This window comes from Parus major, chromosome Z (genome assembly GCF_001522545.3).
Source record: "Parus major isolate Abel chromosome Z, Parus_major1.1, whole genome shotgun sequence".
NCBI lineage: Eukaryota > Metazoa > Chordata > Aves > Passeriformes > Paridae > Parus > Parus major.
Window position 1 is genome coordinate 48,084,847 of NC_031799.1, and position 14,694 is coordinate 48,099,540.

The window sequence follows — 14,694 nt, forward strand, 5'->3', positions numbered from 1 at the left end:
TTTCAGGATCTTATCATGTGTAACTGAAAGTTAGATCAACTAAAATGTTTCTTCTCCCTCACTCTGCATGAGTACATGGGGACTTTTGAGAGTACAAAAGACATATTTTTAAAAGGCATGGTTATTTTTTTTTTATTTCCTGCATTACTAGATTTCTTGTGGAGAGGAAACTGAAAAGGGAACTCTCTGAATCACTCACCATTTTGTCTAATATTTCTAGACTTCCAGAGAATCTTTTTCCTTCTTGTGTTGATCTTGAAAGGTGATCTTGGGAATCATATCACCAGAGCTGTCTAGTCATACATGATATTAAATATATTCACCCCTTTATAGAAAGTTTCATGCACTCCTCTTGCTATTCCCTCTTTGCTGCTGCCTCCAGCTGTTAACATCAATTCTGTTTAGTTGAAGAATACCTTTACAATTTCTTCTCATACGCTCACAACTATGTCTAATACCAGATTGGTCCTTGTTTATGAGTGAGGGCCCTCAGGTTCTTTCATATTGCTAGAGAAAGTCCTCCTTGGGAGAGAAAAAATGCTAGTCCTATCCTTCCCTAATAGAGAGTGACCTGTTTTCCAGGGTGCAGCCTAACCCCCTTCCACTGACCACAGAAAATCAGGTGGGGCTGCAACCCTGTCTTGCAATGACCTGAAAAGGGGAGCAGTCTTCCAGCTCTGAAGCCTTCATGGCTATGGTTAGCTACTGTGTGTGGTTCTCTTTGTGGTCCTTTATTAATAAGTGGGGTGTTTTGATGACTTAGACTCTTCTGAGAAGGTTTAAGTTTGGAAAAAGCAGACATTTTGCTCTGGCTTTTCTGTGACAAATTCTGTTGGTGTTTGCTGCTGAAACGCTGGATAGAACACATAGAGCTTTAGACCAGTGATGATGGCAGGAGGTGGGAATTCAGTGAGCAGACTGAAAGGCAGTCATGCTGAAATCTCCCATTAACTCTTCACACCTAATAGTGTAACATCTGATTTTGTGTGTGTGTGCGTTTCTCTCCTGAGGATGTTCAGATGGCTAATGAGTGGTCTTTTTTCACATGATTATTGGTACTTGCATCCCACTTCACTGACTCCTGATGTATTCTTTTGTCAGTGAATGAACAAAATAAATATCTGAGTTAAGAAAAGTCCTTAAAAGCAGTAACTGAAAAATTCAAGTGTTGGCTTGAAAAGTGCAGGAAGCACATCATGTGTGAAATCTCTTTCAGTCAAAGTAATGGAGGATTGAGAATCTTGTTTCAGCTCCTGTACTGGCAGAGAACCTATAGCAATATGAATACACCAAGGATTTCCCTAGGTCCAAGGGAAAAACATGTTCTGTAGATTTTTGCCTATACTATTCTTATTTCAAATTCTTTGGAAAAAAGGCTGACATTTACCACATGTCCACATCCTGCTTAGAACAATTGGATACTGTTCTATATTTGCCTGTAGACATTCCCAACATTTCAAGTATTTCCACTTTTTTATTATTATTTTAATGCTATGAATTCCCTTAAGGGAACTTATATTGTTCTAGTGTTTCTCTTTCCTATTATGTCTCATTCTTAATCCCCTTGAGTTTCACTCCCATAAGCAGCACATTCAAAGCCACAAATAATTACACCTGATAATTATATCCTCTTTTGCCTATTGTTTTCCTGTTTGTTCATTTATTTATTTATTTATTTTAAGACTGTGTGATTGTGTGAAAGAAACTTTTAGCTAGAAGTCCATGACTGTTAGCAGGAGATATGTACCTACACTTCTCTGCAATAAAGGAAAACAATTTATCTCTATTAACTGTTGCCTAGTGACTTTTATGTTGTACCTCAAAGCACTCTGGAGCCTGCAAGTAAATAGATTTACATATTGTTGTGTCAGGCTACAGGATTCTTAGTTTTCTCTGTCTGAGGATGGAAAATAGGAAATAGGAAACTATAATTTGGCCAATGAGCCTTTAATCATATGTGGTCTTTGCATAGCAATTACCTTACTCTCCAAATATACAAAGTATTCCCCATAATGATAACACATTCTCTGTGAAGTGATATATTTGTTTCATGGAGATTTTTAAGCAGCAGCACACCTGCTTTGCCTCTGGAGCACCAGATGGTACTGAGCTCGGTATCAGTAGCTGACTCAAGAGTTTCTGGTGTGGTACTTCCAGCTGCTGGTTTAACACAAACTTTGAGGAAGGGGGTAGGCATCCGCTGAGATTATTCCCGTGCGACAGATCATACAAGGTAAGCTGCCCATGCATGGTCTTGCATGTTTTTCAGTTTTATAGAGTGAATTTGTAGACTTCAGAGCAGCCTAGCAGCATAATAAAAGAATAATACTTGAAATCCAAAAGCTGAAATCTCTTCCTCAGGTGTTAGGAGCATTTCTGTACCCTAGAGATGCCATTTTTCAGATGAATAAACACAAATGAGTGTTTATTCATCATCAACAAGGCCTTAGGGATGGTGTTTGCACTTCCAGCCAGTCTGGTTTTAACCAGGTACCTGGTGTGAGACAACCTGATCCATGCAGGGGACATGAGACTTCATGTGAGTTCACTTGCACTGATGAGGTAGGGCTGCTTCTGCTGCATCTCTGCAGGATGTAAAAGGCATGGGCTAAATTTTTTCAGAGCCTTGTTTAGCTACTAAAACTAACTCCTAATGTTCAGAAACAGGACACATTCTGCAAGTCTATCTTCCTTGAACAAATACAGAAATTCTTTCAGGATTTTCTAAGACAAAATTTCCCACAATTTGTCTTGCAAGAACAGAAGCTGGTAGTAGTGATGGGATCACCTTCTGCAAAGTTTGATTTCCTTGCTGTATTATATTATTTTTCAGTCATTCAGAATGATCATGTACACAATTTTAACTGCTTGCCAAATACAGAGGGAAGCTATTACTTAAAACTATTACAAGAAACAAGTGGTGATTATTTCCCACCCTGCTTATCTCCAATTTTCACTGGTTATCACAAGCCACCAGATAATTCAAACTCCATGGTACTTACAAAGAGATTAATATCCCACTTTCATTACATATGTGCAATTACTTCTTTAGCAGGATTGTGTATTATTTCTTATACATATATACTTCCTAATAGCATGCTTACTCCAAATGAAAAGCCATCACTTACCAGATTAATAATGTTGGTAATGAAGTATAATTCATAATTTATTGATGATTACATTGTTTGGGGAGGTAAGACAAATTAGCCAAAGATGTGGAACAATAAGGGTAAGTTACAGCCTGTTAAGGCCTCATGTGAATTCCCTCATTCAGAAGGAGAGAAACCATCACTAGCCTATTCCCTGAGAGATTTCATTCAGCTTCACTGGACTGAAGCATGTGACTTCTAAATTGAAACATCTGCACAGGGATTCAGTAAGCACCTTGCAGTGGGATTAACCTCTGGTGAAATAAAACATTAATTTTACTCTTTTCTTGAGAATCTCCATATAGAAAAACTGTCTTATAATTGTAGATAAATCCAAATACAAAAAAACAAATTTAGGCTGTCAAATAACTGATGGCATAAATGTGGTCTAACCCTGTCAGTCAGTAAAATGACAAGGTATCCCAGTCCTCCATTTCTAAATTTTCTAAAGTTTCAGTTTCTACAGAAATATAACTCAGAAAAGAAGGCTTTGCATTGCTTAAAATTATTAAGTTAAATTAAGCTGAAACCATTTGAAAATGATTTTGGCACTTTTTGTGTATCCATGTGGAATGAAGCTATGAATGATGGCAGAGACCTGATCTCTTGAGCACACATGAGAAACAAGATAAAAATCTCAAAACCATAGGAATACAGACAAAAACGCACAAGCTCTCTGACTTATAAAAGCGCTAGGGCATAAGTGAAATATTGTAAGTATTGCATCACAATTTAAAATATAAACTAGAAGCAATGCAAGTAGAAAGTATAATAAATATCACTAACTGACTCAGGTATGACTGAGGTATGAAGCTTCAGAAATTTATGTAGATTGTTAAAGCTTTCAGTTGATTAAAAATCTGCACATTCTGAAGTAAAGTCTACTAGGAAAATTAATAGGCGTGAACTTATTGACAGGAGTTGCTTTTGAAAGTAACTACAATCCAAGCTGAACAAAAAAATAAGTGCTCTTTTTAGCAAGATGCAGTGCAGTTGTTCCTCAGACCCCTTGTCCATGTGTGGTCCTTTGGCATTTGTTTAGAGAAGATAATTTCTGTGATTTCATGAGTGCAAATAAAAAAGGTGTCTATGCATATATCTAAGTGAAGTATCTGAAGTCAGAACTCTAAAACAACAGAAGCTTTCTTGCATCATCCAGATGCATACTATAGCAAAAATAAAACCATATTAAAAAACAACTCAAAACAAAAACCTGTGCAAAATAAAGTACTTTATACCTGGTCTTTCTATTAACGCATAAAATCAAGCCAAAAGGTTCTGCATCTAAACTAACAAAATAGAATTACTTTTGCCTCACTTGCTTAGTAATGTATAGTGTTGGGATATCCCAGGGTGCTTTTTTCCATTGTAAAGAACTTTGACAATATGTATGCTTTCAGATTGATTAAGCTGTGAGATACTAGCAGCGCCATGTTTCATGAAGTGATCAGGTGACATGAAGAATCATTTGTCATTTTAAGAACAGCTTGTTCTATTACAGTTGCTAATGTTGTTGAGTTTATATGGGCAGTACAGTACTTCAACTTTGTTTTGGTAAATCAGAGATATGTTTTGGGCAGCTCATCTCCTACATATATAATTTTTTAATTTTTTTTGGTTGTATGTTTTTTTGTTTAGGGTGATTTTTTTCAATTTAAGACTATTAGATTTGATAGTGAACTATATCATAAAATTGTGAACCTACTTGTCTCATCCAGAGCAGATGAAACCCAAGATATGGATTTTGTGAGTAGTCCAGCAAAAATACAGTTAATTTATCAAAAGCCCTTCACAATTCCACATCCAGAAATTACTAACTATGGGAGTCCATGCAGGAATCTACAATTATTTGCACACAACTCTGCTATCCTAGCCTGTTCAGAAAGCCAGGGAAAATAATGAGCCATTGGCAGACCATAAGACTGGGTGGTCTGTGGCAGAGATGCCAGTACATCCATTTTATACACCTGCTCCAGCTATGAAAACACTCACCATGCATTGTATATCTCTCCACAGATGTTTCAAGAAGCCTGTAGTTCATTTTGGTGCAAACAAATTTGGGGCCAGTCTGGTGGCATAAGCAATAGGTTAGAACCCCATAACATCACTGACATGATAAACAGTGCTTAGATGTCCCCCCCCAGCACAGATGCTCTGCTTCCACAGAACTGGAGAGGGACTTCCATGTGTCATCTACCAGCCATATGTGAAATCATCTTGCCTATAATTAGCTGGGTGATTTCTGTGCCAAATTCCATCTTTCAGGGACCACTTGAGTGCAATTCCCAGAGCCTAATAGTTCATGCAGTCATGAATGAAAGCAGGAAACCTGATAGCCCAAAGAGATAAATCCTCTTGAAGCAAGGCTCAGCTAGAAGTTTAAGACACTGTCAACATCATCAGTTGAACTCTGCATTGTTGTTGGAACAAGGTATCACATACTTCCTGGCACCTCTGTGTCCACACAGCTCTTTGTCCTGCTGGTTTGTAACTTTTCAAGTAATGGGCTTTAGCAACACTTCCTCCTTCACAAAGCAAGCTCCACCTAACCTCTGACAATGCCTTTATTTGATGGTAACATTTTCCTGCACAATTAATAGGAAGAAGTAAGAAAAGCAGAATTATGAGCTAAAAAATATGTGAAAATTCAAGTTGCTGTAGTTAAGAGGAATAGCTGAATGTGGTTTGCTCTAAATTTGTATGTATACTAATAGTTTACTCTGTTGTAAAGAAATCAACAAATGGAAAATTCAAATGTAACTCCACAGCTCTGATTGATGGCCAGTTGTCAAGTCTCTGTTACCAATCTTATCAGTATACCTATCTAAATGCTTCCTTTAATTATAAGAGTACTTGCATTTTAGAACTATCCAAGATTTTAATGATTGTTCTGATGACTTAGGCCTATATCATGCTTAAAATTTATAAATCTTGGTGGTGATTGGACAGAAGTATGAAAGAATGAACATTCCAGTCAAGTCTTCATGAAAAGAAAAAGCTTGTAATTTTAAAATTACATTGATGTGCCTTCTTTACTTTATTTATCTGACAAGAAGACCAAGCAGGTACAGCATAGCCACATAACAAAATAAGACCTAATTGCATTTTTAAAACCTAATTAAAACCTAACACTCTACACCTCATAATACTGCAATATTGTTAGAAGTTAATATTGAAATGTGTAAAATAATGTATTTCGCTTGAAGCTGTCAGTCAAAACTATAAAAAAAGATGTGCTACTATTGTTTTAACTGTGAAAAAGTTCTCCAAATTTTCTTTGTTTAATTTTTGGGTAATGAGTTGAGTCCCTTGAAATTTGGACACCTATGCTACTGATCCTATGTAATTAGTAGTTCTTTTAATGAGGGTTGGACTTCCTGCCTGTGAAATATGGTAAATAAAAATTCTAAAACAATGCTGTAACCTTGTCTCTTTTAGTAAAAATATTTGCAGATCTTTTTCCTGTGTGAAAATTTGAATGGAACTTAAACTAAGAAATTTATACTTTTTTATATGTACTGCCATGAGGAATTTCCTCTCTCCTTTGTAAGACCTCTAAAATAATAAAAACAAAATAAAATGAAATTTTTTCTACTTTCCAATCAAATTCCAGAATTAATAGAATCAAGCTTTATGTATGATTGTATTATACTGTGCTCATAATTAACCTGAAGAATAAAATACAGTTTAGGTGATCTCTCCAAAGAAGTCATGTGCTTCAGAAATGAAGGTATCTGTACTAGGATTTTGACCATCAGCAATGTAAAAGTCAGTCTAATAAAAAACAATATAAAAATATTTTCTTTTTATGTTCAAAGAGGATCAAACCCTAAAATGAATGAAGCTTCTGTCCTCTATATTAAGTTGCCCTCAAGTACTGAAGATCTCATTGGGAAGAGCCATATCACACAAATGTGTATTTAATAACCTCTGTGAAGCCTAGTATGAAAAAAGTTTTCATCATTAGAGTTGATAGTCCACTTGAGCACAGAATTATGTAACTTATCATTGCATGTAATAAATACAATGAGCCTTGAATCTTGAGGGCAGTACCAGAAATAAGCTCCTTTTGACACAGTTTCACTGACAAATTGAGGCTAAACTGGGTCTGTTGGAGGAGCAACCAAACTACAAGGAGATGAATTATCTATTAACAAGCTTACATGAAAAACTGCTTGGGGCAGAAAATTAAATACAGTGTAATATATGATATGACAACAATTCATAACAGAAAGTGAAAGGCTGATAAGTATTGTTGCATTGGCATTTAGCACTTTCCATGAGATAAATACTATTAATTGATTTGGATTTGATATGGTCATTAACATTAACATTAGCCTAATTCTACTTTTGCATCACTATTAATCAGGATTAAATCTAGTCAAGTCAGTAGCTTCACTCAGTATTTCTAGGCTCCCAAAATATCAAATTAAAAATGGTGGAAAAATTAATGGAAGAAAAAAAAGGCAAACTTCATTTCTGTTACTGGAGCCTCTTCCCTTAAATGTGTGAAAAAACTCTTGCATATGAACGCTTCAAGTGAAGGGATAGACACTTGTCATTGAAAACAGAAATGCTTCTGCAGAATCTGCCATGGACTGCACTTCAGTTCTGCAGCAAAGATTGTAATTTTAATGCCACATGTTTCTTTTCTCTCTATGAGGAAAGGCTGAGAGATTTGGAACTGTCCAATCTGGATAAGAGAAGGCTTTGGGGTGATCTTCTGCACCCTTCCAATACCTGAAGAGAGCCTACAAAACAATTGGAGAGTGACTATTTACAAGAACATGTAATGATGGAACAAGGGGCAATTGCTCCTGACTGAAAGGCAGCAGGTTTAAATTAGATATTATGAAGAAATTATTTATTGTAAAGGTGGAGAGGTACTGGAACACATTGCCCAGAGAAGCTGTGGTTGCCCCATCCCTGGGACAGCCACAGTGCACCACCAGTTCTGAGAAACCTGCTCGAGTCCCTGATCATGGCAGGGGGCTTGGATGATCTCGATGATCTTTAAGATAACATCCAATCCAAACCATTCTATGACTCTGTGATTCTTTATGTCACTAGAAATCACAGTGGAAAAATGCTTGAATTCAATATGATGTGGTTTAAGGATCAATCAGTATCAAATAAGTATATAATTATCTTCAAGTTTTTCTCATTTGAGATTTTGCTTTTCAAAATGTATAATTGTTTCCCAAAGCTAGAAGAGTGGGTAATATACATGAAGGGTAAGATTTGATTTCCATGTGACTAATGGAGCTGGCTGCTATTTTAAGCAGAAACTTGTTAGACTGATATTGTGTGGGGCAGAGGGAGGTTGTGAAAATTAACATAAATATGATAAATAACTATCATTAAATATCAGAGATAATGGATCATTTGAAGAGATAAAATAGATTAATTTTGTGAGGCTTCAGGCCATGTACAGACTGGACACACTGGCTTTGAAAGTGTGGTCATGTTGATTCTGCGTTTTTCCTAAGTTGTGGAGAAATGCTTGTAAAACAAACTAGTTTCTGTTGCTACAATACCAATATCTCCCAAGAAGGGAATGATAGAAGAGACATGTCCCTATGAGAATATGCATCTGTTTCCCATTGTTTTGGATCAGCTGGTCTTTGTTCTACAGGTAATAACACAGATATTGCCAGAACCTGCTACCATCACACACCATGTAGGGTTTTACATGAGGAATTCTGTTGATGCTCATTGTGAGTGAGAATCAGTAGCAGAATCCAGATGTGATTAACACATGAGGCAAAACCCAGAGGCGAGGAGGGTGTGGGAAGACGTAATAAACCCATAAAGTGCATAATTTATATAAATTATAGAAATTATATTAATTAAATTAATATAATTAAATAAATAAACAGTTAAATTAATATAATTTAATTCAATTTAATTATATAAATTATATTATATTATAATGTATTATTATGTAAATTAAATTAAATTATATAAATTATATATTTAAATTAAATTATATAAATTATGTTTATATATATAAACATATACACAGTTTAGGGACTTTAGAAATATTGATTTCAGCATCTTGGTAAAGACTGCTGAATACTCCAAGTTATTCATCCTGAGCTTCCTTTGATAGCCAGAAAGCAAATATACAAGAAAAAATTATAAATAATACTACAAAAACAAGTCTCTCATGATAATCTAATACAACTGTTTTTAAAATTTCTGCTCCTTTTTTCCTTTGCTAAGTTTCAACCTTTTCAGCAACTAGAAGTTTGCAAAAAGACATATCATCTCAGTATATCTGTGTTTACTATACAGCATAATTTCAAAGCCACAGAATGAAGTTTTACTTAGGGAAAATGCCTGTGATTTGGTGGTTTGTGGTTTTTTTATTATTTTATGCCATCTTCCAACAGATTTTTTTCTGTCTTTGACACACTGATGCAAGCAGTGTTTTGATTTTCCACTTCTATCAACAAGCTGTTTTCTTTCTCACTGTTAAACATATTGTTTATATTTCAACAGTTGCCTGATAGGAGGGCAGCCAGAGATATATTATGGTTCTAGTCCTATAGGAGGCTTTTACTAGCTTTCAGTAGAGAGCCCTGGATATCTGTAAATTTCCCATGGGACAGATTGTTTGCATAGTCTGGAATTGCATTAACATTCAGCTTTCCTGGCCAGCTTGCAGCTTGTCAGCTGTGTGTTTAGTTTGACCTTGAATCCCTGTAGGACTGCTTGGCTCTGGTCCTGTGAAACAAAGTAGGGATGGCTGATGTCTGCAGCAGATTTCAAAGTATCCAAATGAGTCTGGTGAATGGGGTAAAGAAGCAGCGTGGAAGCATGCTCCGCTTCTCTCTCTCTCCTTCCTAAGTTTCTTTGTATTACAGAGCTAAGAAATGCTTTGGCTCTGTGCAGCTCATTTTCAGTGGTGTTTGTGAGTTGGTAGTCATGTTGCAGGGTAGTTGTGAAACATGGCTTTTTGCCCACCCATGCTGCCTTCACCTTTGCTCCTAGAGACACTGTGAAACTCTCAGCAGGAGACTGGGGAATGGGAAGATAGAGTTAGTTGGTGTTCAGGACTTTCTAATATCTAGGCATTACTAGCTCTGGGCTCCCCACATGGGACTTTTCCAACACACAGCTGCTGTCACCTATAGCCACATGTGTGTACCACTTCTGCCTTATACTCTTCAGCCTGAGCACCCTTTCCAGACCTGAGGGGCTGGTGAGTTAACTGAACTACTGCTGTAGCACAATTCCCATTTCCAAGTCATGGTCTCTAGGCCTACAAAGGGATCTTCTATAGGGATTGATTATGCAGAAATTAATAATTTATTGATTTATTATGTAGAAGTTCATTGATTATGCTGAATTGAGTCTGGTACTGTCTCATATCCATTTAACCTTGAGCTTTCATGTGCGTTTCTTTCATGGTTTTCTCACCTATCAGACCCTACCAAACCTTTCCTCCTTCTACACTGCTATTCCTACTGACTACTACAGAAAAAATCTGTAAGCTTATGATGTACATGCCTGGCCAGACATGGCTTCAGAATGCTTGGATATTTTATGTCATACATAGAAGTGATTAATCTTCACTCTCATCTGCAGGTAGCATCTGATGGTATGTACTTTGCTTTTCTGCATCCAGCAGCCTGTCACCTGTGCAGTCACTGTTTTTCCTAACGAGCAACAGAACCTACAGCCAGAAGGCACAGACACACAGGTGCATATAGAAGGGAGGAAAGTTAAACAGAAGGGTTTTCATTTTAGTGAACTGCATAATCTGCAAAGCACAGTGATGTGTTACCATATGAAGTCCTTAAAGGTCTTTTCAACAAATGCTCTGTTGTAAGGACTCAGTAGTGTCTGGGTAGAAAAGGGGGACTTGGCTGATTGCTGGAAACAAAAACCAGCAAGACATGGGTCCAGCTTTGCTCTATGAATGCAGATGACCTTTATATTATTCATCTATTTAATTGCTTTTTTGCCAGTATTAGTGTGGTGTTGACTATATTTTACCTCCTTGTTGTTTAGTTTGGCTTTTGTATTTCCAGTTCAAAAAAGTGTCTTGAGGTAAGGGATGTGTTCAGGAAGACATTTCAGTTTCCTGTGGGTTTACATACTAAGCTTGTAAAAGTAATTTACAAAGGTGAACCAAGGAGAAATTAGAAAAGGGGATATACTTGGGCTCTATTTTACCCTCTGAGTGACTTTGTTACTGTCCCCCATGAAGATCAATACACTTGGATTGGTAGTGCCCTGGCTGTTGGCTCTTCATAGAGTGGTTCTGCTCCAAAAGATGTTTCCTTCTATAGTGGGTGTTGCTTGTCCTGGGTCCACAACTTCCTTGGCCCAGCCCATATAATCTGGGGGAGCAGTGGGTGTCACTCATGCATTTCTGTATGAGAGTGGCATGCAAGAAATCACCTGCTGTTCATTTGTAGGAGTAATTTTTTTTAAAAGTCCTACAAACTGTAAAGAAGGTCAACAGATATATTCTAGTGCTAGCTTTCACAGCCTATCTCACACAATTAACTATTTCCTATCAATCAAACAACAAAGTTTTACTTTGGAGATTGAAATGTCAGATCATTGTAGGAATGCTTCTTTTTCTGTGTGAGATTGGTTGTTAATTGGCCAAATGCAATTGTTAAGGGCAATTAAGTGCTATCTGCCAGTGACTCTTCTCTTGGTCTTTTTCCCCAAACAACCAGTACTTTCATTTTGGCCCACCAGCTATTATCTTTCTTTCCATTACACAAGAATGTGGTAATGGTGGCGTGAGACATGCAACAAAAATCTAGAAAAGCACAGACAGATCTTTTAAGTGTATGAGTACTAGTAAGCATAAGTTTATGGGTGGCACAAGTTCAATTAAGTATTCTGTTACACATCTCTTTTTTGAAATTTTCATTAATTAGTTGAAGCTATTATCATTGTTCTCTCTTTGAGGATTTTTTTTTCTTGAAATTCTTAAAAATATGTTTGGAGACAGTCAAATATTCAATGTTGAACTCTTTAGATTGCTGCTTGGATTACATAATGCATTTTGAATTACTTTGAAACTAATATTTTGATGTATGAAAATTAGAAAATGTTAAAAGAGCTTAATTTTTCATTTGTGTCTCTGAATAAAAGCAACATGCAATATTATCTTTGTATAACTGTAAAGCAAATAATCGGACATTTGCCAGTAAACAAAAGGGAACAAACCCATATTGTCATTTTGCAATACCCAGAAGATATTTTTGCCTGTAATAGCTATGTTGTATTTTAAATTTAATATAATGAAATGGAAGTTGCCCTGTGCAGAATTTGGAAATGCTTTTGTATTACATCTTTCGCAATACCTAAATAAATTCATGATTTATCAATGTACCTTCCTGCAAACGATTTACAACTTCTACTCCTTATTTTTACACTTAATGGGGCAAGTGTTATACCAACAAAAAAGGATTGCTGATTCCTTCTTCTCCTTCTCCTTCCTCTCCTTCCTCTCCTTCTCCTTCTCCTCTTCCTCCTCCTTCTCCTTCTCCTCCAGGAAGTAGCACTTACTGCTCCAGATAAGAAAATACAGAAAATGTTCTCTATGTGTTCTCTAAACATAAAAGAATTTTCTGTCCTATTTAGTAAATAGAGGGTACTCTCTTTTAAGTGATGAACAGCTTTCTTGGGCTGGATTTCTATGTCTGATTTAAGTTTCATCCTGTCACCAGAACTGTTCTACTTTTATTTGTTAGAGGACATGATGCAATTAGCCAGCTCAACAATGATAGGCACTCCTGGTTAGGTCTTCCCGTGGTTTGTGTAGTACCAAAAGAACTAAAGTTTTGAGTCTGATCAGATATTAGGCTAATTCCCTGGTAAAATGCTGAAGGAGATTGTGTCAAAACCTTTACTAAAGTCCAGGTAAAAAACACCCACACAGCTTTTCCCTCATCCACTAAACAGATCACCTTGTGGTGGAAGGAGATCAGGTTGGTTAAGCTGTACCTGGCCTTTCCTAAACCTCCGCTGACTGTACCTGATACCGTGATTGATCTGTATGTGCTGCATGCACACTTTGTAAATTAATTCATCCAGCTCATTCATTTTCAACCAAGTCCTTCATCCATCAAATCCATTCCTCTTCATTTTAAGGTTGTGTGAGGCAGTATCAAATGCACTGAACAAGCATAAGCAGATGACATTAGTCACTCTTTCCTTTTCCACAAATGCTGTAATACACTACTGAACAACATGAAATTTGTGAGGCATGATTTGTCCAAAGTAAAGCCACATTGGCTGTCACAAATAACCTTTCAGTTTTCCATGTGCCTTAGAATAGTTACAAAAAAGATCTTCTCCATGATCTTGCCAGGCACAGATTTGATATTCACTGGCCTGCAGTTCCTGAAGTTTACCTTTTTCTCCCTTTAAAAATGGTGGACACATTTTTCAATCACTGGAAAGTACACTAGAACACCACACTGGTATTATGGATAAGGGCTGAACAACTTCTCAACCCTCAGAACCCTCAGATGCATCTCATCAGGTCCCACAGATTTGAGCATATTGATGTTCCCAAGATGTTTCAAACTTGATCATCCCTTCCTTTGGATTTTTTGAATTCAGTTGTGTGGCCAGGTTTCTTGCTAGTGAATACTGGGGCAAAAAATTTTGAATACCTCACCCTTCTTCATGTCAGTTGTAGCTGAATTCCCCATTTCACTCCTCAAGGCAGTGGTATAGTTTCCTTCATCCTCTTCTGATACTCTATGTGGCTGAAAAAATTCTTATATTTCACATCCCTAGGCAAGCTTGGTTCCATCTGTGCCTTGAATTTTCTGATCCCTTCCTTGTGCTCTCAGTCAGACCACATCCCTATCAAGTCTCCAGGATGCATAGCCCTATTTCCAGTGCTTTCCATTTTGTTTTGTGTTTTGATTTGGATCAGAGGTCTTTACTTAAGCATACTGACCTCCTCCTTTCTTCCCTGCCTGACTTCTACCTCTAATCTCACCTCTCTGGTAAGTTCTGCAACAGTTTTTCTACTAAATAATAGGTTCAGCTGTGCCTCTCCTCTGGTTGGGTTTTCAATCACTTGTACTAGGAAGTTTTCCTTCTTGCATTCCTCTATGTTCTTGATGTTACTTGTTGCACTTTTCTAGCAGATGTCGTGGTGGCTGAAGATCCCTATCAGGATCAGATTCTGTGACCATGATGCTATCTGCAGCTGAAGAAAGACCTTTTTATCAGTCTCGTTATCTTGATCAGGTGGCCTTTACTGAGCACCTACCTGAAAGTTGTCCTTGTTTTCTTGGTCTCTAATTTTCACCCATCAGTTTTCAACCTGCCCATTGGTGCTCTTTGGAGATCAACAGCTCTGAGCAAACACCCCCATTTTTGACACAAATGTGTCAAACAGCAGCTCCCCCACCTCTCCTTCTTTGTGCGTCTCTTCAGAATATTTTGTAGCTGTTAGACAAAGCATGGGGTCTTCATTCCACTCCCTGTATCTGTTGTCCAGCTCAGGGGACTGGGCATCCCCAGAACAGTTCTTACTTCTTAAAGACTGAAG